Source organism: Lepus europaeus, chromosome 19 (assembly GCF_033115175.1).
Source record: "Lepus europaeus isolate LE1 chromosome 19, mLepTim1.pri, whole genome shotgun sequence".
Classification (NCBI taxonomy): Eukaryota; Metazoa; Chordata; class Mammalia; order Lagomorpha; family Leporidae; genus Lepus; species Lepus europaeus.
The window spans coordinates 35,153,678-35,174,729 of record NC_084845.1 but is presented as its reverse complement, the minus strand read 5'-3'; the positions used below and the strand labels follow the sequence as shown (position 1 = coordinate 35,174,729).

Below are 21,052 nucleotides of genomic sequence, written 5' to 3'. Positions count from 1 at the left end.
ACTCCAACCTTAAGATATCATAAGGTTATCTTATGAATCACTTCTAAATACATTCAGTTTAAACTGATTCAAATTCTTTTCTAAATAATGGTTGATCTTTATCAGCAGAGATGAAGAGACCTGTTTACTAAAAACTGCAATTGTTTTTGATGTTATCATTTATGTTCTCTGATAAGGATGAAACACAAGGTAAACAAAGTAATAGAAAATGTTTCATTGCAAGTTTGCTGTAACTCCTCTGATACTTAGATACATTTATTCCTAAACATTTTTCAGAGAAACTACAATATCCTTGTCTAGAAATACTTTACTTGGTTGTCTCATAGCTATGAGTACCAGTTATTAGTATCATGGCTTAATCCAAGGATGTCCTCTCCCCTCCTAGAAAGGCTATCAAAGTATAGAATATGAGGTTGGTATTTGGTGTAGCAGCTAAGGTACCACTTGGTGTGCCCACATCCCATATCTGAGACCCTAGATTTGAGTACTGTTTCACTTCCCATTCCAGATTCCTGATGATGCATACCCTGAGAGATAGGAGGTGATAGCTAAAGTACTTGGGTCCCTGCCATCCATGTGAGAGACCCGAATTGAGTTCAAGGCTCCTGGCTACTTCATTTATGTCGTTACTAAATTAGTTTCTTTTACACGGATATATATTGCTTTTAACATTTCCATTAAAGACAGATCAGGGCTGGCACTGTGGCATAGCAGGTAAAGCCACCACCTGCAGTGCCAGAATCCCATATGGGCACCGGTTCGAGTCCTGATGGCTCCACTTCCAATCCAGCTCTCTGCTGTGGCATGGGAAAGCAATTGAAGATGGTCCAAGCCCTTGGGCCCCTACATCCATGTTGAAGACTGGGAAGAAGCTCCTGGCTGCTGGCTTCGATGCAGCTCCTGCTGTTGCAGCCAATTGGGGAGTGAACCAACAGATGGAATACCTCTCTCTCTCTCTCTGCCTCTCCTCTCTTTGTGTAACTCCAACTTTCAAATAAATAAATAAATCTTTAAAAAAAAAAAAAAAGGACAGATCAGCCACCAACTCATGAATGCTACTTAACCATAATCAGATTTTTGGAGACAGTCTTCTGTATTCATGAGAATTAGCAGTTTCTGTAGATACCACCTATGAAACCATCAGTGTGTACAAATGAGTGTGTTGATAAAGAACTCAAAATTCTTCTTTTTTCTCTCCTAAACTTCTCTCACAGAGAGAGAAGGAGAGGCAGAGAGAGAGAGAGAGAAAGAGAGAGGTCTTCCATCTGCTGGTTCACTCCCCAATTGGGTGCAACAGCCAGGGCTGCGTGGATCTGAAGCCAAGAGCCAGGAGCATCCTCTGGGTCTCCCAAGCAGGTTTAGGAGCCTAAGGACTTGGGCCATCTTCTACTGCTTTCCCAGGCCACAGCAGAGAGCTGAATTGGAAGTGGAGCAGCCGGGACTTGAACCGACGCTGATGCGGAATGCTGGCACTACAGGTGGCAGCTTTACCTGCTACACCACAGTGCCGGCTCCCCCCTCCTAAACTTTGAATTTGACTTATAAGTATCTTTTTTTTTTTTTCCAAAAGCACGCCTTCTCCCTTTTTTTTTTTTTTTTTTTTTTTAAATTGACAGAGATAGACAGAGAGAGAGAGACAGAGAAAAGTCTACCTTCCATTGGTTCATCCCCCACATGGCCGCTATGGCAGAAGCTAAGCCGATCCAAAGCCAGGAGCCAGGTGCTGCCTCCTGGTCTCCCGTGCGGGTGCAGGGGCCCAAGCACTTGGGCCATCCTCCACTGCCCTCCCGGGCCACAGCAGAGAGCTGGACTGGAAGAGGAGCAACTGGGGCTAGACCCGGCGCCCATATGGGATGCTGGTGCCACAGGTGGAGGATTAACCAAGTGAGCCATGGCGCAGGCCCCGATCTTTTTTCAATAATAGATGCTTTAATATGGATCTCTGAAGAATAAAATTATTCTGCCCAACCACATGTCTGTTATCAGTGTAAGAAAATTAATAGTAATTTCTTAATATCATCTATTAATCAGCATATACTCAAATTTTCACAATTACCTTAAAAATATTGTTCACAGTTGCTTTTACAAGTTGTATTTTCACAGAGAGCAATTATGTTGACCAAGGCAGTTAATAGAACATTTCTGTGATCTTTTAAAGCAAATTTATCTGTTACTCTTTTTTCTAATTGTTATACTGTAGTCTATTCATAAAAGTAACCCCAAGGAATTTATTTTTTAAAAAATATTTTATTTATTTATTTAAAAGTCAGAGTTACAGAGAGGGAGAGACCCAGAGACGGAGGGGACCATGCCTGATTGTTCTTACTATCTTTTTTTTTTTTTTTTTAAGGATCTATTTTATTTATTTGAAAGGTAGAGTTAGAGAGGCAAAGAGAATCTTCCATCTGCTGGTACACTCTGCCAATGGCCATAAAAGCCAAGACTGAGCCAGGCCAATCCAGGAGCCAGGAGCTTCATACAGAATCCCCTGTGGGTGGCAGGGGCCCAAACACTTGGACCATCCTCTGCTGCTTTTCCCAGGCCATTAGCAAGGAGCGGGTTTGGAAGTGGAGCAGCAGGGGCATGAACCACATTCCGGAATTTCTTGCATTGATTGGAATATTGTTACATGAAATATGAATCTTTTCCATTTATTAAAGACACAATTGTGTTTTAGTGCATGAAATATTACACTGTACAGATATCTTTGGTTTTGTGCAAAGATATCTGGTACTCATTTGTATTTTGTAGTTCTAGGAATGAAAAACATTCTTTTTATGTGCATGACCAGTTAGGTCATTTAAATCACTAACCAGTAAATTCAATCTATAGAAGCCATTGAGACCAGACAAAATAAGTATATTCAATTGAGCATTTGGTACCAAATGAAAATGTTTTTCCAAATATTTATAGTCATAGAAGAACATTGTTTAATATCCATGCACAGTGGCTTTGGGTGGCCAGCGCCAGGACCCTGGCCAGCGCATCCCCACAGGGGCAGCTTTGTGTTCGTCCCCTCATAGCCTAGATTTTAGGTAAAGTCCCTTTTGTTCATCAGGAGTACCTTATTTGTAAAAACCAGGATAATTGGCCGGCACCGTGGCTTAACAAGCTAATCCTCCGCCTTGCGGTGCCGGCACACCGGGTTCTAGTCCCAGTTGGGGCGCCGGATTCTATCTTGGTTGCCCCTCTTCCAGGCCAGCTCTCTGCTATGGCCCATGAAGGCAGTGGGGGATGGCCCAAGTGCTTGGGCCCTGCACCCGCATGGGAGACCAGAAGAAGCACCTGGCTCCTGACTTCAGATCAGTGCGATGCGCCGGCCGCAGCGGCCATTGGAGGGTGAACCAATGGCAAAAAGAAAGACCTTTCTCTCTGTCCCTCTCTCTCACTATCCACTCTGCCTGTCAAAAAAAAAAAACAAAAAACAAAAAACAAAACAAAACAAAAAACAGGATAATCAAGGGGTCAGTGGCATAGCTGATATAATACCACTTGTACTGTCTTGTTTCCAGGCATATTTGAAAACCCTTGTGTTTAGTCATGCCTTCAGAAACCACTGAAATTTTTTTTTTTCTCTTTTACTGTCTGATTCATTTAGTATTTATTTCTGTGGTCCATCATGCCGACCGAGTTTCTGTCACCTAGTCCGGTGAACATAGGTATCTTGATCTCCCAGAACTACTGACCACAACTTCCTGTCCTCTGGCTCTTGTTTAACCATTAGGCAACATCTGTCACTTAATGCTTCTTTGTCATTATAACACCTGTCTCCTACACCATTTTGAAACCTGGTTGCCTGTCTTTTCAGAATTTTTTGTGGATAAAGATCAGAATTTTCTACTCAAGCCTTTACCCTTTTAACATCAAACACGCTCCTTGGGCACTTTCATAGCTTACATCAGTTATGCCACTGACTCTCAAATTTGCATCTCCTATCCCAGATCTGTCCTAGAGGTCTCATTACTCCTGTCACCCACAGGCATTTCAGACTCTGGAACAGTTTCCCTCAAAGCCTCCTCATCCTCTTTTGTTACCTGTCTCAGTGGGTACAAACACCATCTCCTCAGTTGTCAAGTAATTTTCAGGAGTCATTCTTGGTCTCCCTTTTTTACATTCCCCACATCCAAACAGTTCTCAAATGTGTATAATTTTAAGTCCTAAGAAACTTTTGAAACCATTGACATGTGTATATTCCATCACAACTACCTGGATTTAGACCACAGATTGTCTTTTTCTGCTTGTGTTATGACTATCTCCTGACTGCTCTCATAACTACCAGTCTCCTCTTCTAGTCCAGTCTCCAGGTGACAGGCTAACATTTAAATTAGACATAAGATCTTGTCACACCCTGGCTTAAAATCTCATTACCAACATAAGGAATTCCAGGCTGCTTATCCTGGCTCACTAGGCCCTTCCTAGAACGGTCCCAGCCCAGTGCTCCAGCCTTAGCTCTCTCTAACCCCATCTCTTTTTTTTTTTTTTTTTTTCTTTTGCCACATGAAGCTAACAGTTCCTCTGCCGCAGATGCATTTAGCTCCCCCATCATTTTTTACCTGGTTGATTTTATGTATCCTTCAGATCTCAACTGAGACCTCTCTTTTCTCAGAAGCCTACCTTAACCCACAATGCAACAGCTACTGAGCTACTGCTATGTTATAATTGCTTCTTTACTTTTATTCATTCCTCCTGAATAGAATGTCAGTCCTTGCAGAGAGTGACTCTTTCTGTCCTGTCACCATTTTGCTCCAGTTCCTGATGTAATGATGGTTATACATATTTGAGTGAGTAAATGAAGGAAGGAAACTATGATCAGGAGGCCATGGGGGTTAAGAATAAGGGCTGGATAGTCCAAAGGACCTGGGTTCTGAAAACCGTGGTTCCACCACTGGCAATGTTGGGCTAAGAGGGAGAGACAGAAAGGTCTTCTATCCACTGATTCAATCCCCAAATGGCTGCAACAGCCAGAGCTGAGCCCATCTGAAGACAGCAGCTAGGAGCCTCTTCTGGATCTCCCACACGGGTGCAGAGGCCCAAGCACTTAGGTCATCCTCTGCTGCTTTCCCAGGGCATAGCAGAGAGCTGGATTGGAAGAAGAGTATCTGGGACATGAACCAGCACCAATATGGGATGCCAGCATCACAGGCGGAGGCCTAGCCCACTATGCCACAATAGACTCTTTCTTACAATAAAGCATACATAGTTAGAGCAATACATGACCACACTGACAAAGATTGCTTAATTAATATCTAAAGAAGTGAAACATATAATTATATGTGGCCATAACCCCTGAAAGTATTAGAAAAATGTGACTGACATCCCAGTTGGACAGAAATAATTATCCAGTGATAAAAAAAAAAAAATCTTGTTATAGAGAATCACAGACTAACTACAGAGGGTTTTTTTTTTTTTAAATGATTTTATTTATTTATTTGAGAGGTAGAGTTACAGGCAGAGGGAGAGACAGAGAGAAAGGTCTTCCACCTGCTGGTTCACTCCCCAAATGGCTGCAATGGTCAGAGCTGGGCCAATCTGAAGCCAAGAGTCAGGAGCTTCTTCCAGGTCTCCCATTTGGGTGCAGGGGCTCAAGCATTTGAGACATCTTCTGCTTTCGCAGGTTAGAGCAGAGAGCTATATCAGAAGACGAGCAGCCAAGGACACAAACCCACTATGCCACAGTGCCAGCCCAACTACAGGATATTTAAAATGTATTTTACAAATATATGCTGCATAAAATGCAAGGGAAACTATTTTAGCTGATAGCAGCTGGAATAGAATGTGAAGTTTCTGAACTTTGACAGAAACTGTTGTCTACAAGCTATTTCTCTTAAAGTGTTTTTTCTTAAGGAAAATGAAAGTTACTCTTTTTTAAAATTCACCTGATATTATTGTTCCTTTTACCCTTTATCTCATTTTCACTGAATTTATTATCTCAGTTAATTTATTTGCATTTTGGTAACCTTTCTCATACTCTCCACAATCTGTTGCAGTAATCCTAGTCCTCAATTTTTTTTTTCTTCCTGATGTGGGAAATTCTTTCATTGCGAGTTGTCTAGACTAATCCATGCATATGGTTCTATGATAAATGATGACTAAAATGTTGTCTGGTATATTATACTTTCTCTAAATATAAACAGAGTACTTTTGAAACAGTATTAGCTCTGTGCTGTCACTCAGGCTGCATTTGGTACACTGGAGAAGGAATAAATGACACCTTGGCATTGTGGTTATCATTCTGAACAGAATGCCTGCCAGCAGATTTTCTTTACCTGTCAGAAAGGATCTGACTCATTTAGGGGCATTATTGCCTTGTTGACCTTGTTTGGTGTCTAATTTATTTTCAGGGATATGAAGGGAAAAGACTCCTTAAGACAAGTTAATATTTTCTTCTTAGAAACAGATTGCCTTGGCTATATTCAAGCCTTTATAAATTACCATCATTACTGAAAGGAACTGCTGACTGAAATGAGGCTAACAAAGTTATAGAACAGTGAAAAAATAATACAAATTCCAAAGCTTGTGTTGTTAATGATGATTTCTTCTTGAGGAGGAGGGATTAAAATGATGGCAGAACAGTTTTGTGTGCTGTGCTTTAGCTGTAGTGAATACACTATTTCCAAAATCAGGTTTTCTGGAGGAATTTAGAATATTTTTCTGCCTCCTACCTTCTGCTATTGCATTGTTTTTCAGCACCTCTAAATAGACATTGGAAAGAGAGAGAGAAAATAAAGATTTTTCATATTCTCTTCATTTTAAATAGTTGAAAGGGTGGCATCTGACATTTGAAACAAAACAGCAGCCTACAAATTGGGAAAAAATATTTGCAAACCATGATTCAGATAAAATATTAGTATCCAAAATGTATAAAGAACTCAAACAATTCAATGACAAAGTAAACTAATTTAAAAGTGAAAAAAAGGAGGCTAGCACTGTGGCATAGTAGGTTAATCGTCCACCTGCAGCCCCGGCATCCCATATGTGCACTGATTCTAATCCTGGCTGCTCCTCTTCTGATCCAGCTCTCTGCTATGGCCTGGGAATGCAGTAGAAGATGGTCCAAGGGCTTGGACCCTTGCACCCATATGGAGCCCAGAGGAAGCTCCTGGATCCTGGCTTCAGATTGGCCCAGCTCCAGCCATTGCAGCTATTTGGGGAGTGAACCAGCAGATGAAAACCTTTCTCTCTGTCTCTCCCTCTCTGTCTGTAACTCTACCTCTCAAATAAATAAATAAAGATCTTTTTTAAAAAAAGTGAACAAAGGACCTAAATAAACATTTCTCCAGAGGGCCAGAAAGTGTATGAAAAGGTGCTCAACACTACTCATCATTAAGGAAGTACAAATCAAAGCCACTATTAGAGATCACCTCACTCCTATTAATGGCTGTTACAGAAAACAAACAGATAACACATGTTGGCAAGGGTGTAGACAAGATGGAATCTTTGAATTCTATTAATATCACTGTAGATTGATGGTACCATTATGGAAAACATTATGGAGGTTCATAAAGATGTTAAAAATAAAATTACTTATGCCCCAACAAATCCTCTTCTGGGTATATATCCAAAGTAAATTAAATTGCCACCTCATAAAGACAGCTTCACTGCCATATTCATTAAAGCATTATTTCACAACAGCCAAGATAGGGAACCACTTTAGGTGCCCCTCAACAGGCAGATGGATCTTAAGAAAACAAAACAAAACCCTGTGATATATACATTCAATGGAATGGAATGTCAACATTTTAAAACCAAGAATCCTGCCTTGGAAGGACCTGGAGGTTCTTAATGCTGAATTTCATGAGCCAGACACAGAAAGAAAAATATCACATATCATTTATATGTGAATCTTAACAAAAACCAAAAGATGAAACAAATAGAGATTGAGAATAAAACAAAACAGAGCTTACCAGAGTCAAGACATGGAGGGAGGAAATAGAAGATATAGAAGATACAAAGTACCAAGATGTAGAATGAGTAAATCTAAAGATCTAATAAACCCCATGAAGGCTGTAGCTACTAATAGAGTATTGTATTTGGGATATTTTCTAAATGAATAGCTTATAGCTATCCTTGCCACAGATGGAGAAAAATGGGTAACTGTGTGAGACTATAGATAGGATAATTTGTTTCACTATAGTAAACTTTTTACATATATCTTATAACTTCATTGTTATATACCTTAAATATATAGAATAAAATTTATTTATTTACACAAGGCCATAATGAAAGTGGAAGTTCTCTCCTCCCTTCAGAGAAAGGTACCTCCTACTTTGATGGCCCATTCTATTCTTTCCGCTGGGATCTCACTCACAGAGATCTTTCATTTAGAGCAAAAAAAAATTTTTTTTTGCCACAATGTCTTGGCTTTCCATGCCTGAGAAACTCTCATGGGCTTTTTAGCCAGATCTGAATGCCTTAAGGGCTGATTCTGAGGCCTGAGTGCTGGTTAGGGCATCTGCCATTCTATGAGTCTACTGTATATCCCGCTACCCATGTTGGATCATTCTCTTCTTTTTAATTCTATCAGTTATTATTAGCAGACAATAGTCTTGTTTATCTGATCCTTTTGACACTTAATCCTATCATTATGATCAATTATGAACTTAAAACTGATCACATTGACTAGTAAGATGGCATTGGTACGTGCCACCTTGATGGGATTGATTTGCAATCCCCTGGCACGTTTCTAGCTCTACCATTAGGGGTAAAACCAAGTGACCATGTGCCGAACTGTACATCTCCTCACTCTCTTATTCCCACTCTTATATTTAACAGAGATCACTTTTCAGTTAAATTTAAACACCTAAGAATAATGTGTGTTAATTAAAGAGTTCAACCAAAAAAGAACAAAAAAAAAAATACTAAAAGGAATAAATAGTAAGTTGTTCCTCGACAGGTCAAGGGCTGATTAAGTCATTGTTTCTCATAGTTTCCATTTCTCTTCCACAGGTTTCCTTTTAAGTGCTGAGTTAGTTGTCACCGATCAGGGAGAACATATGATATTTGTCCCTTTGGGACTGGCTTATTTCACTCAGCATGATGTGTTCCAGATTCCTCCATTTTGTTGCAAATGACCAGATTTCATTCTTTTTTACTGCTGTATAGTATTCTATAGAGTACATATCCCATAATTTCCTTATCCAGTCTACTGTTGATGGGCATTTGGGTTGATTCCGTGTCTTGGCTATTGTGAATTGAGCTGCAATTAACATTGATGTACAGATAGCTCTTTTATTTGCCAATTTAATTTCCTTTGGGTAAATTCCAAGGAGTGAAATGGCTGGGACATGTGGTGGGGCTATATTCAGGTTTCTGAGGAATCTCCAAAATGTCTCCCATAGTGGCTTTAAGAGTTTGCATTCCCACCAGCAGTGGATCAGTGTGCCTTTTTCCCCACATCCTCTGCAGCATCTGTTGTTAGTTGATTTTTTTTTTTAAAGGGACCTTTTCTATCACATTCCCCTTGTATTTTCTTTCTATCTTTTTTTTTTTTTTTTAAAGCAGAGTGGATAGTGAGAGAGAGAGACAGAGAGAAAGGTCTTCCTTTTTGCCGTTGGTTCACCCTCCAATGGCCGCTGCAGCCGGCACATCTCGATGATCCGAAGCCAGGAGCCAGGTGCTTCTCCTGGTCTCCCATGCGGGAGCAGGGCCCAAGGACTTGGGCCATTCTCCACTGCCTTCCCAGGCCATAACAGAGAGCTGGCCTGGAAGAGGAGCCACTGGGATAGAATCCGGTGCCCCAACTGGGACTAGAACCTGGTGTGCCAGCGCCGCAAAGCGGAGGATTAGCCTGTTAAGCCACAGCGCCGTCGGTCGGCACCGCGGCTCACTAGGCTAATCCTCCGCCTTGCGGCGCCGGCACACCGGGTTCTAGTCCCAGTCGGGGCACCGATCCTGTCCCGGTTGCCCCTCTTCCAGGCCAGCTCTCTGCTGTGGCCAGGGAGTGCAGTGGAGGATGGCCCAAGTGCTTGGGCCCTGCACCCCATGGGAGACCAGGAGAAGCACCTGGCTCCTGCCATCGGATCAGCGCGGTGCGCCGGCCGCAGCGCACCAGCCGCGGCAGCCATTGGAGGGTGAACCAACGGCAAAAAGGAAGACCTTTCTCTCTGTCTCTCTCTCACTGTCCACTCTGTCCAAAAAAAAAAAAAATAATAATAATAATAATAAGCCACAGCGCTGGCCAGTTTATTTCTATTGATTTCTGTATGTAAGCCATTCTAACCAGGGTGAGGTGAAACCTCATTGTGATTTTGATTTGCATTTCCCTGATGGCTAGTGATCCTGAACATTTTTTAATGTGGTGTTTGCCATTTGGATTTCCTCCTTTGAAAAATATCTATTTAGGTTCTTGGCCCATCTCTTATGTGGGTTGTTTGGTTGTTGAGGAGTTTGTTGATCTATTTGTAGGTTCTGGTTATTAATCCTTTATCTGTTGCATAGTTTACAAATATTTTTTCCCATTCTGTCAGTTGCCTCTTCACTTTCCTGACTGTTTCTTTTGCAGTACAGAAACTTCTCAATTGGATATAATCCCAAATGTTAATTTTGGCTTTGACTGCCTGTGCCTCCAGGGTCTTTTCCAAGAAGTCTTTGCCTGTGCCTATATCTTGCAGGGTTTCTCCAATGTTCTCTAATAATTATATGGTGTCGGGTCGTAGGCTTGCATCTTTAATCCATGTTGAGTGGATTTTTCTGTAAGGTGTAAGGTAGGGGTCTTGCTTCAAGCTTCTGCACATGGAGATCCAATTTTCCCAGCACCATTTGTTGAATAGACTGTCCTTGCTCCAGGAATTGGTTTTAGATCCTTGATCAAATATAAGTTGGCTGTAGATGTTTGGATGATTTCTGGTGTTTCTATTCTGTTCCATTGGTCTATGCATCTGTTTCTGTACCAGTACCATGCTATTTTGATTATAACTGCCTTGTAGTATGTCTTGAAATCTGGTATTGTGATCCCTCTAGCTTTGTTGTACAGTTTTTGTTCTTATTGTACAATATTACTTTAGCTATTCGAGGTCTCCTGTGCCTCTATATGAATTTCAGCATCATTTTTTCCACATCTGAGAAGAATGTCTTTGGTATTTTGATTGGTATCACGTTGAATCTATAAATTGCTTTTGGGAGAATGGACATTTTGATGATATTTATTCTTCCAATCCATGAGCATGGAAGATTTTTCCATTTTTTTGTTACCCTCTTCTGTTTCTTTCTTTAAGATTTTGTAATTCTTATTGTAGAGATCTTTGATGTCCTTGGTTAAATTTTTTCGAAGGTATTGATTGTTGTTGTAGCTATTTTGAATGGGTTTGATCTTAGCAGTTCTTTCTCAGCCGTGGCATTGCCTGTGTATACAAAGGCTGTTAATTTTTCTGCATTGATTTTATATCCTGCTACTTTGCCAAGCTCTTCTATGAGTTCGAATAGTCTCTTAGTAGAGTTCTTTGGATCCCCTAAATAAAGAATCATATCATCTGCAAATTTGTTTTTTATTTTTTGAAGGCAGAGTTAGACAGTGAGAGAGAGACAGAGACAGAGAGAAAGGTCTTCCTTCCGTTGTTTCACCCTCAAATGGCCACCAAGGCCGGCGCGCTGTGCCAATCCGAAGCCAAGAGCCAGGTGCTTCCTCCTGGTCTCCCACATGGGTGCAGGGCCCAAGCACCTGGGTCATCCTCCATTGCCCTCCCAGGCCACAGCAGAGAGCTGGACTGGAACAGGAGCAACCAGGACAGAACCAGCACCCCAACCGGGACTAGAACCCGGAGTACTGGTGCCGCAGACCACAGCGCCAGCCTTCCTTCCCAGTTTGTATCCTTTTAATTTCTTTTTCTTACCTAATGGCTCTCGCTAAAACTTTCAGTACTATATTGAATAGCAGTGGTGCGAGTGGTCATCCCTGTCTGGTGTCAGACCTCAGTGGAAATGATTCCAACTTTTCCCCATTCAGTATCATGTGGGCTGTGGTTTTTCTGTTTTGTTTTTTTTTTTTGTTTGGTTGTTTGTTTTTTTAATAGGCAGAGTTAGACAGAGAAAGATCTTTCTTTTTCCGTTGGTTCACTCCCCAAGTGGCCGCTACAGCCAGTGCATTGCAGCTGGCGCGCTGTGCCGATCTGAAGCCAGGAGCCAGGTTCTTCCTCCTGGTCTCCCATGTGGGTGCAGGGCCCAAGCACTTGGGCCATCCCCCACTGCCTTCCCTGGGCCACAGCAGATAGCTGGACTGGAAGAGGAGCAACTGGGACAGAATCTGGTGCCCCAACTGGAACTAGAACCAGGGTGCCGGCACCTAAGGCGGAGGATTAGCCAAGTGAGCTGCGGTGCATGCTGGCCATGGATTTTTCATAAATTGCCTTGACTTTGTTGAGGAATGTTCCTTCTATACCCAATTTGCTTAGACTTTTCATCATGAAAGAGTGTTGTATTTTATCAAATGCTTTCTCTGCATCTATTGAGATAATCATATGGCTTTTTTTCTGCAGTTTGTTAATATGGTCTGTATCACACTGATTGATTTGCAAACGTTGAACCATCCATGCATAACAGGGATGCATCCCACATGGTCTCTGTGTATGATCTTTCTGATGTGTTGTTGAATTCTACTGGCCAGAATTTTATTGAGGATATTTGCGTCTGTGTTCATCAGGGAAATTGTTCTTTAATTCTCCTTCAATGCTGCATCTTTTTCAGGTTTAGGAATTAAGGTGATGCTGGCTTCATAGAAAGAATTTGGTAGGATTCCCTCTCTTGCACCGATCCGAAGCCAGGAGCCAGGAGGTTCCTTCGGGTCTCCCACACATGTGCAGGGGCCCAAGGACTTGGGCCATCTTCCGCCGCTTTTCCAGTCCATAGCAGAGAGCTGGATGGGGAGAGGAGCAGCCAGGACTAGAACCGGCGCCCATATTGGATGCCACCACTTCAGGCCAGGGTGTTAACCTACTGTGCCACAGCAGCAACCCCTAAGTCTCCCTTTAAGTTCCTTAACATATCTTTTAAATAAACCAATGCCTTGCAGTTAGGTGCATATGCATTTATAATAGTTACATCTACCTGTTGAATTGATCCCTTAATCATTATATAGTGCCCCTCTTTGTCTTTCTTAACAGTTTCTGTGTTAAAGTTCATTTTGTCTGATATTAAGATGGCTACACCAGACTTTTTTGGTTTCTGTTGGCATGGAATATCTTTTTCCACCCTTTCACTTTCAGTCTGCATGCATCTTTGTTGGAAAGATGTGTTTCTTGTAAGCAGCAAATAGATGGGTTTTGTTTTTTAATCCATTCAGCCTGTCTGTGCTTTTTAACTGGAGAGTTGAGGTCATTAACATTCAGTATGACTATTGGTAAGTTGTGACTTTGCCCTGCCATTTTCCCAAAGATATTTCCAATATATGCTTTGAACTTCCTGTGATCTTCTACTGGGAGATTTTCTTCCTTTACCTTCTTTCGTATTGATGTCCATGTTTCTGTGTGTAACACATCCTTAAGCATCTTTTGCAGGGCTGGATGAGTGGTGACAAATTCTTTCAATTTCTGTTTGCTATGAAAGGTCTTTATTTCACCTTCATTCCCAAATGAGAGCTTTGCAGCATATAGTATTCTGGGCTGGCAGTTTTTTTCTCTTAGTACTTGGGCTATGTCTCGCAATTCCCTCCTAGCCGTTAGGGTTTCTGATGAGAAGTCTGCTGTGAGTCTAATTGGAGATCCTCTGAGAGTAACCTGACATTTCTTTCTTGCACATTTCAGAATCTTTTCTCTATGTTTCACTGTGTTGAGTTTGATTACAATGTGTCATGGTAGGATCTCTTCTAGTCATGTTTATTGGGAGTTCTGTGTGCTTCTTGTACTTTGATGTTTCTTTCTTTCTCCAAACCCGGTAAGTTTTCTGCTAATTACTCACTAAAAAGACCTTCTAATCCTTTCTCTCTCTCCATGCCTTCAGGAACTCCTAGAACCCAAATGCTGGGTTTTTTAATAGTATCCTAAAGATTCCCAACAATAGTTTTTAGATTTCTAATTTCCTTTTCTTTGGTTTGTATACTTTCCTGTGCTCTGTCTTCTAAGTCCGATATTCTTTCTTCTGCCTCATTGATTGTGTTTTTACGGCTCTCAATTCTGTTTTTTATTTGTTCTATTGAATTCTTCATTTCATTTTGATTTCTCTTCAGTATCTCAATTTCATGTTCTGTTAAATTCATTTCATTTTGATTCCTTCTTAAGATTTCATTTTCATGACAGAGATTTTTTTTCTTGTCCTGCATGGATTTCAGTAGTTCATGCATTTGTTTTTGGTTACTTCTAAATATTCTTATCATAATTTTTTTGCGTTCCATTTCTTCTATCTCATCGTCTTCATAATCTGGTATTGATGTGTCATGTTCTTTTGGGAGCTTCGTACTGTCTTCCTTGTTCTTGTTTCCTTGGTTGTTGTGTTTGTTGTTTTGCATTTGTAATTGGGCTGTCTGGATTCAGTGACTCTTTAGAGGCTTGTGGTAGGTGTGGCCAGAGAGCTCTGTTCAGTTCTTCAGGGTTAAAGGTGTGCCTAAGGTGACACACCCAGTTTTGACATGGTAAACCTTCTCTCTCTCTCTCTCTCTCTCTCTCTCTCTTTTATTCAGAAGGTAAGTAATTCCCCTCAGTTGAGCTCTTCTCCTCGATGGTGATCAGTGCCCTGAGCACTAGCCCCAGTGGGTATAATATTCGTCTGCTCTGTCCCAAGGATCACACAAAGGATCTGTGCAGTCCTCAGTGTAAGCTCAGATTCCCCTGCTATGTCTCTCACCGGGTAGCCAGGGCTGCCTGAGTTTGTGGCTTCTCCCACTGAGGCTACTTAAGTCTCAACCACACTGTGAGTTCTCCCACACACCCACAGTTGTTTTTTTTTTGTTTTGTTTTGTTTTGTTTTCACAGTCCCGGTTCATAAGCTCCACACATTCTCTATGTCTCTGTCTCCTATTACTCTTCACTAGAGTCAGGTTTTTCTGCTCGGCTGATTGCTGGGCAGTGCCAAACTGGCGCAGCTGTTACCTATGTCCAAAATGGTGCCTGCTGGAGAAAGAGAACCATGTTTGTACCATCCTTTTATTTTTTCTCTCCTCTAGTTAGGCTTATGTACTTTCCCCCACGGGGCTTCAAGTCTCATTCTCTCTATGCTCTTCCTGCTGCTTTTCCACCAGTGTCTCAAGCTGCTGCAGTTTCATCTCACCTCACTTTCCAGTGCTGGTGCAGAGACTCTCGGCAGATGGGTTACCGAGCCGTGGGTGATCATGCCCTCCATGTAGATCCACTGTGTCCCTCTAATTACGGAAGAGTTTCCTCTGCCATTTTTTCCCTAGTTCTTGCAGCTCTCTCTCTCTTTTTTAAAAAAGATACTTATTTTATTTATTTGAAAGGCAGAGTTACAGAGAGATGGAGAGACAAAGAGAAAGAGAGATCTTCCATCCAAAGGTTCACTTCCCAAATGACTGCAACAGCCAGAGCTAGGCCAGGCTGAATCCAGGAGGCAGGAGCTTCTTCCGGGTCTACTACATAGGTGCAGGGGCCCAACCACTTGGGCTATCTTCTGCTGCTTTCTTAGGCTCATTAGCATGGAGCTGGATCAGAAGTGGAGCAGTCGGGTCTCCAGCTGGTGCCTATATAGGATGCCAGTGTCATAGGTGGTGGCTTACATACACTGCACACAACACCAGCCCCTCCAGCTTTATCTCTTTTTCCCCTCATGGGAACTTAAGCTTCAGTTAAACCGAACTCTGCTTCTTCCTGAGTGTTTTGTAATTTTCCTCATTGTTGTGCCCTTGCTATTTTCACTAGCTCAAGGTTTCTCAACTGTGGCATTATCAGCATTCTGAGCTGAGTAATTCTTTGATGTGAAGAGGTGCTCTGTGCTTCGTAGGAAGTTTAGCAATATCCTTGGCCTCTTCCCTCCGAATACCAGTAGCAGCCAAAAATGTTTCCACACATTGCTGAATGTTCCAAATGCCCGTGGTTGAGAACCATTGCTCTGCCTTATGAACTATCAGGCTCTACCTGCCAGATCATTCTTTTCTACCTTTATCTGAAATGTCATTTCCTCTAAGACTTGTTACTATTTTTTACTTTGCCTGCCTGTCTCCTATTTTGTTAACAACTGTGTGTGTAGTGCCTGGTACCCCTCCATCTTTATAAATCCCTTAAAATACTTATCCCTGACCTGTGTTCCATCAGCATTTCCACTCTGTCTTCTGAAACACTAGATCCACAGCCTACTTGCTCACCTGTATTCTTGGTTCTTTTCATAGTGTTTCCTTCATAGTTGGTAGAAATATCTCCTGCGCTGTCTCAAATGGAATATATCACATGCCTCATATTTTGGGGTTAAGATATCAGCATCCTTATTCCCCAATTCTGCTTAGAAATTGATTCTGGCCTACTTCTCTGCAAATCTCCTACTCCTCTTGGGCTTCTGCTACCTAACTCTAGTAGCCATCATCTTCTCTTTTCCATTACTGATACCTGATATAACCTCCTGCACAGCTGTCTAATTTCTGATAGTGTTTTAGGTAATTTCAGTGTGCACATATATGAACCAGCCCAACACTATGTATGACTTCCCCACCTCCACTACATCAATTTACTCATACTGCCTCCAAATCACTCACTAAAACACTCTATTCTTCCAGTACCACTTCCTATACTTTCAGGCTGCCTACCCAGGTGCCTTCCTGGCAACACTTACTGAAACTCCAGTTTACTGATCCCACTACCACATGTCTACCCATCCCGCCTCCAACTTCCATTTCCCTCCCTACCCATAGTTCATCTTCACATACCCTCTTAAATATACCTTGTCTCATTCTTACCAGACATCCTAATCTTAGATATATCCAACCATCTACAGTCCTTTTTTAAAAAAAGATTCCATTTATCTATTTGAAAGGTAAATTTACAGAGAAAGGCAGAGGCAGAGAGAGAGAAAAAGAAAGTCTTCCATTTGCTGGGTCGCATCCCAGATGGCCCCAACGGCTGGATCTAAGCTGATCTGAAGTCAGGAGCCAAGAGCTTCTTCCAGGTCTCCCACGTGGGTGCAGGGGTCCAAGCACTTGGGCCATTTTCCACTGCTTTCCCAGACCATAGCAAAGAGCTGGATCGGAAGAGGAGCAGCCGTGATACAAACTAGCACCCATATGGGGTTCTGGCACCACAGGCAGAGGCCTAGCCCACTATCCCACAGCACCGAACCCCATCTACAGTCTACAGTCTTTCTTCAACATAAATACATCATAATCGTTCTGTTGGGAGAGACTGTCAATCTCATTCTAAATTTAAGCCCACAAAGTCTCTCATAGTTCCTGAACTTCTTATTCTCTCTTTTTTTTTTTTTTGTCACAAATTTAATTTGTACTCTCTTGTTCTAATATATGGCAGGTGGTCTACCTTGCTTCCTTTCCTCCTCTTTTTTCCTTCTTCCTTGCTCCTTCCTGCTCTCCTTGTAGCAGTGCACATATTTTAGCAACATTTAACAGCTGTACCTGCTCTATTTTGGTATTTAGCAATGTATTTGCTCTGAGAAGCTACAAAGTAACTTTTCCTATGAGGAAAATGTAGACTTTTTCTTCCTTCCTCTGTCTCCTTCTACAACCAATATATTTAAGGGATGGTTGAATATTTTCTACTACTATCAAATAAACTAAAGGCGAAATATCCTGGGGCAGGCATTGTGGCACAGCAGGTTAAACCACTACATGCAACTGTAGCATCCCATATGACCACTGGTTCTGTCCAGCTGCTATGCTTCTAATCTGGGTCCCTTTTAATGTGCCTGGGAAAGCAGCAGAGGATGGCCCAAGTTCTTGGGTCCCTGTACCCATGTTGGGGACTAGATGGAGTTCCAAGCTCCTGGCTTTGGTCTGGCCCAGCCCGAGCCAGTATAGCCATTTGGGGAATGAACCAGCTGATGGAGGATCTCTCTTGGTCACTTGCTCACTCACCCGCTTGCTCTCTTCCTTCTTCCTTCCTCCTCCCTCGCTCTTTGTAACTCTGCCTTTCAAATGAATAAAAAAGTCTTTAAAAAATAGAAAGAAAGAAATATCCTCTGGATAACTGAGCAGATGTAAATTGGGTCATCAGATATCTGAAACTTGAGGCAATGTTTTACCAAGAGACTGATGCAACATTTAGTAGCAGATTGTGTTACATGGTTTGATATTTCTTCACACCTGCTTTCTGAATATAGATGTGTTCTTAATCTGATATCCAGGATTGCATATTGCTGACGGTAGACATGAGGCAATAAGTCTATTTTCTGCATTATGAATGAATTTTTTGAAATTTCGGGGTTTTTTTTCACATTTTGAAATTGGGTATTTTCAGTATTAATTGAGGTCTGCAATAGGAAACTTCATTTTAAAATAATATTTGGTGTCCTAAGATATTCAGCTCTAACTGACTATATGCTCTTCTGTGTGTCAAAAATAGAATTATGTGTCTTGCTTCTGTTATACAGCATTTTCTCATGTATTTATGTACTCTAAACAGTGATTCTCTATCACCTAAGGATTAGTTTAAGTCAGAAGTGAGAGATTTGTGCTGATACTTTAAATTTTGCTGGTGACTTTTTCATGGTATAGGCAGTAATATAGATTTGAATCAACTTTTTGCCTGGGCCCTTCTCCTGAATTAGAATGTGGAATCTGCCAGGTCTTTAATAAGAGTGATGGCTTATAGAATCTCCAAGCCCTGCATGATATGCCAGTTAACAGAAATGACTGTGGTAGATTGCTGTATTTTTTGTTTTCTATACCTAATCAAACTATTTAATCAACTACTTATATTATGGAGCAAAATACAATCATTTTAAAATATGCAATGTAATTAATTATAATCATATATTTAAAATGTTGGAACTGTTACTTTGTGAAATTCAAGATGAACTAAGTAAATTTCTGCCCAATATAGTTGGTTCACTAAATGCTCTAGACCTTGAGACTGTTATATTGGGTTGAGTAAGAAGAATATGACAATAAACATTCAGCATAAATAAGTCATTTAAAAATGTTTTAACTAGGATGTTCATTTTTCTCTTAATAGAAATTTTCATAATCAAAGAAAACTCTTCATGTTGTATAATGGCATGAGAAACAAAACTGTGTAAAAAAACTTAGATCCACCATTTCTACCCTTCACTTAAAACAAAAAAAACCTGATTTCTCCATTAATACTTCTTTGAGAGCTAGCTGGAATCCTGAAGCAGCATGAAACTTTATATTTTAATAGCTGGAGTTCTTGTTTCACTCTCTGAGCACCAAGAATCTCAGCTATCATCCATGGTGGCAGGTGCCTATCTTTGATTATTTCTTTTAGTGCCCATTTTTAGGAATACAAGTGAGTGAGTACAGTGAGTTAAAATAATATAGTCTGACTTATTACAACATCAGAGTCATCCTTTGTATTTGTATTTCAATTTGGATTTTTAAAAGGCTTTTAAAATATTTATTTATTAATTTGAAAGGCAGAGTTACACAGAGAGAGGGAGAGGCAAAGGCAAAGACAAAGAGAGATCATCCATAGCTGGTTCACTCCCTAAAATGGCCTCAATGGCTAGGGCGGGGCCATTTCAAAGTCAGGAGCCAGGAGCTTCAAACAGATCTCCCACGTGCCTGCAGGGGCCCATGTACTTGAGCCATCTTCCACTGCTTTTCCGCATTAGCAGGGAGCTGGGTTGGAAGTGGAGCAGCCAGGACTCAAACCCATGACAATATGGGATGCAGGCATTGCAGAGGGCAGCTTTACCCAATACACCACAGCACGGGTTGCTAAAAAATCTTTTTCTTGGGAAGCCGAGAGGGGCAGGCTGCCCTGCCGCTCCGTAGCGGGGACCGGGAGGCAAGATGGCCTACATCTCGAATGGACAAGTGTTGGACAGCCGGAGTCAGTCTCCATGGAGATTATCTTTGATAACAGATTTCTTCTGGGGAATAGCAGAATTTGTGGTTTTGTTTTTCAAAACTTTGCTTCAGCAAGACGGAAACTCGTCTGACTCCAGATACGATGACGGAAGAGGGCCACCAGGAAACCCTCCCCGAAGAATGGGTCGAATCAATCATCTGCGTGGCCCCAGCCCTCCTCCTATGGCTGGTGGATGAGGAAGGTAAACGTCTGCTCTGAGGAGCAGACAGCTGGGCGTGCACATTCGTAGCATAAGGAAACCATCTGGAACCGGGGCCGACCGTGCTGGCCGACTCAAAGCATGTGTGCACCCGCACCAGGATTGCTCTGTGTCCCCACAGATGAATGATGTCAGGCTGGGAATTCCCTCCGCAGGGATCTGGCCTGATTGAGATGCAGTTCTATAAATGCGTATGTTTGTCTCATCTTTTTGTATAGTTTATTAAAGTATTAATATAGTTTTAATAAGTAAATATTTGTAGGTTGCAAAACTGACTCCTCATCTTTATATACTTACACACACACACACACACACACTCACCCACCCAGAAACACCTCGGAATATGAAGAAAATTTAAAAAAAAAATCTTTTTCTTGAAAGACAAAGCAACAAGAAAGAAGAAGGAGGGAAGAAGGGAAAGAGAGAGAGAGAGAATCTTCCATCAGCTATTTCCCCAATGATCAGGTCCCAGACCAGCCCGAAGCCAAGATCCAAGAACTCCATCCTCCTCTCCCTCATAAGTGGCAGGGTCCCAAATACTTGAGCCATCTTCTGCTGCCCTCCCAGGTTCATTAGCAGGAATCTGGATCAGAAGCAGAGAAGGGGTGGACGTTGTGATGTAGTGGGTAAAGCCGCTGCCTGCAGTGCCGGCATCCCAAATGGGCACGAGTTCTAGTCCCAGCTGTTCATCTTCCAATCCAGGTCTCTGCTATGGCCTGCGAAAGCAGTAGAAGATGGCCCTAGTCTTTGGGCCCCTGCACCCTTGTGTGAGACCAGGGAGAAGCTCCTGGCTTTGCATCGATACAGCTCCAGCCATTGCGGCCAATTGGGGAGTGAACCAGCAGGTGGAAGACCTCTCTGTCTGCCTCTGCCTCTCTGTAACTCTGACTTTCAAATAAATAAATAAATAAATATTAAAAAA

General features: G+C 41.8%; 1 protein-coding gene and 1 pseudogene across 1 annotated transcript in view; both read left to right on the top strand.

Moving 5' to 3' along the window:
- ITFG1 (integrin alpha FG-GAP repeat containing 1) overlaps positions 1-21,052 on the top strand; it is a 267,258-nt gene that overhangs the window by 54,975 nt on the left and 191,231 nt on the right. The gene's annotated exons all lie outside the window — the stretch shown is intronic.
- LOC133748204 (selenoprotein K-like) lies at positions 19,803-20,448 on the top strand (annotated as a pseudogene).